This window comes from Tupaia chinensis, unplaced genomic scaffold, assembly GCF_000334495.1.
Source record: "Tupaia chinensis unplaced genomic scaffold, TupChi_1.0 Scaffold145814_1, whole genome shotgun sequence".
NCBI lineage: Eukaryota > Metazoa > Chordata > Mammalia > Scandentia > Tupaiidae > Tupaia > Tupaia belangeri.
Window position 1 is genome coordinate 1,088,416 of NW_006205672.1, and position 3,036 is coordinate 1,091,451.

The 3,036-nt window shown below is 45.8% G+C and overlaps 1 protein-coding gene across 1 annotated transcript in view; it reads left to right on the forward strand.

The window, feature by feature from the left end:
* The first annotated feature begins 6 nt into the window (after positions 1 to 6).
* The window catches only part of PI4KB (phosphatidylinositol 4-kinase beta), a 31,230-nt gene continuing 28,200 nt past the window's right edge, over positions 7 to 3,036 (forward strand). The window contains exon 1 of the mRNA XM_006168416.3: positions 7 to 38. The gene's annotated coding sequence lies outside the window, so the exon portion shown is untranslated. The remainder of the gene's footprint in view (positions 39 to 3,036) is intronic.

Genomic DNA, 3,036 nt, shown 5'->3' on the forward strand with positions numbered 1-3,036 from the left:
CCGACTGCCCGCACTCCCTGCGCGGGGGTCCCCGGGAGGTAAGCGACTCCTTCCCTGTGAGTCACCTTTGCCCTGGGTGTGTGTGTGCGTTAGGTCTCTCTCTCGCCCTGTTTCTCACAGTCTCCCCCACCTGGGTTCGACTACAAAACTGCCCTCCCGGTGGCAGCTGCACCCCGGCTCCCTCTCCACCCTTTCTCCTCAGGCCTGGGGTCCTCTGCTTTTTGGCTTCCTCTTCTGTTTAGCTCCTCCCTCTGCCCCGGGGATTCCCCCCTCCCTAGCTCTTATCCCTGTTACCTCCTTTCTGAATTGTTATTTTAAAAGTCGTGAACCCTTTCCGCAGAAGACGCCTTCTATATTGTCCTTCCTTATCGTCTGCGCTCTTGCCCAAACCTTCATCCCTTTTCCTATTTTGCCCTTTCCTCCGAGGTCTCTGTGCAGCCTCAGCCCTGGCTTCCCATTTTCCTATGCTGAAGATTGTATCCTTTCTTCTTTTGCTTCTTCGGATTCTGTTGCCTCACTGTCACCCCCCCCCCAAGCCACCCAGTTTCTGGCTTCCGAATTGCCTGTTCCCCTCTCCTGAAGGGATTTCAGGCCCTCGTCATCGTTCCCAAGGTACCATTTACATTCTACTTTGACCTTAGTCCTCAGCCTTCTTCTCCGGGGTGCTTAGTGATCCCTGTAACTTTTTTTAGTTTCTCTTTCTCCCTTCTCAGTCCTCCAACCCGCTGTAAGTTTGTTACTGTATGAGAGACATTTGACATGCCCCTTCCCATTCAGGATCTCAAAGTTGGCACCTCCCCGAGTTCCAAGGATTTTGCTGATTCTTATGACACTTGGTTCTGTTTTCTCTGTGGTCTTTATGTGTTTTCTGTCACACTCATCTCCACATAAGTACTTATTTCAGGATCTGCTAAACCTTGAGCTAAGAAGAAAATGTACTGGGTGGAGGGGGAGCCTCAGCTGTCTCAGGCTTTTCTGGGCAGAAGGATGTTTCTGAAGGATGGAGCAAGTTTTGAGGAAGTCCCTATCACATTACACTTTGTGGACCACTCAGGAGCAGCCTCTAGGAGAAAGGAACAGATCTGGTGGAGACTGAGGTTGTGAGAAATCATGTTTTGGAATAGTTCATTTTAGTTTGTGTTAAAGGGATTACAAAACAGACTGTCTTTCCTGTCCAGTTCCAAGAGGAGTCAATTTACTGTCTGGCTTACTAGAATAGTTTTGGTTTGGTTCATTAGAGCTCAGGCCTGAGGTGGGGATGGGGAAAAGGGGGAAGAGGGGTTAAACTGGGGAAAAGAACACAAGACAATGGAAAGAGCTTATATATTCAGAATAAGGATTCCTGGGTGTCAGCATGACTTCCTTACCTGACCTCCAAAGTGATCTTTTTGGAAAACCGACCAACTCTATAGGCATCAGTGCACTAATAGGCAAATTGCAGGATGTGGGTTGGGGGAGAATTAGACTGGTTTGTTTATAAAACATGCTGGGTTCCTCAGACAAAAGGTACTTATTAGCAGTGGTTTAGTCATCCTGAGAATTTTCCTTCATTTTGGTCTTGCTGTCAGATTTTTGTAGCCAAAACCATGGGTATAAATCAGTTCAAAGACTAGCTTCAGGCCTGCCCCTTTTATTGGGTTGTTGAGAAAGTCATGACACATTTTTGCATAGAAAAATACATTATGACTTTTCTGACGATCTAATGTCTACCTTGCTTTTTCCCCCAAAGACATTAAATTGCTGGCTGCCTATCTTGATCCTCCTGTACTTGATCCATAACTCCAGACTCTGTAGGTGGAAGATATGTTTGGAGAAAGCCCTTTGAGGAGGCTGGCTGGAAGAGAAAACCTGGAGTGAGCTGGGACTTGAGAAAATAGTTACTGCCTTGTATGCTGTGTCTCTCTCCATTGGCCTGTGATGTTGAAGAGGGCATGTGAAGTTCCATTCATCTTCTGACTCTATACCTGTTTGGAAGTAGTTGTACCATCTTGTCCTGCTTCTTTCTCTATTAGCTAATACCCTCATAATCTTTCTTTTTAGAAGCTTCACTCCTTGGAAGCACCCTCAACCAGAAATTGTATTTCTCCTAGTTTCCAGGCTTTCTTCTCAGAGCTGAGTCCATGCTGCATGAGAATATGTTTGCTGAATACCATCCAAAGCAGAAATCTGAGATTCTCCTGGGGGCCAGGATTCAAACTGCAGTTGGCCATGCAGGATCCAGCTCTCTTAACCATTAGGCTGCTAAGCTACAAGGCCAGTGCTGTCTTAGATTCATTCTGTTTGCATTTTTGTGAAGAATCCTCTGAGCCCATTGTTGGCTGACATCTTTCAATAATAGGCATGGGACAAGAGGGGTCCAGATCTAAGCACATTTCGGACTTGGTGTGAGGAGTAGCGCTTCAGAGGAAGGTTGCTTTCTTTGTCATCTGTCTGTTTCAGCAGGGGCTCCCAAAGCTGATTTGGGCTGTCTGGCTGGAATCTGCTTATACCAGCTACATGGCCTTGCATAGAGTTCTCAGCCTGGGTCAATATTGATCTAACTGCTGGGAGATCACTGCCCTCCCTACTCTTCTGTTGGTAGCTTGAGAATGCCCTCTCTCCTGATGCCCCTACCCTTTGGGGCCTTGGGTGAGCAGTTACCTGGTTGCTTGGTCCTGTGTTTCTTCAAGGAAAAATACTTGGTCTTCAGTGTTACCCTTGAGGTCAAAGAGGAAAGATGAGTTGAGACCTTCTAATAGAAAGGTTTGTGTTAGACCATAGATTTAAGGAAGAGTTTCTCTACAGCAGAACAAGCAGCCTGGAATGAAATGGAGTCTTTTGAAGAGCAACCTTTTTTAAAAAAAGAATTATTTAATTTAATTTAATTTATTATTATTGTTTTCTTTTATCTTGACAAGAGAGACAGAAAGAGAGGGAAAGTGAGAAAGCAAGCCTCCAGGTCCAGGACTTAAACTGTCAGCCGTGTAGGAGTCCAGCATCTTAATCACTAGTCCACCTGCCAGCCCCAAGGGCAACTTCTCTTTTTTTTTTTTTTTT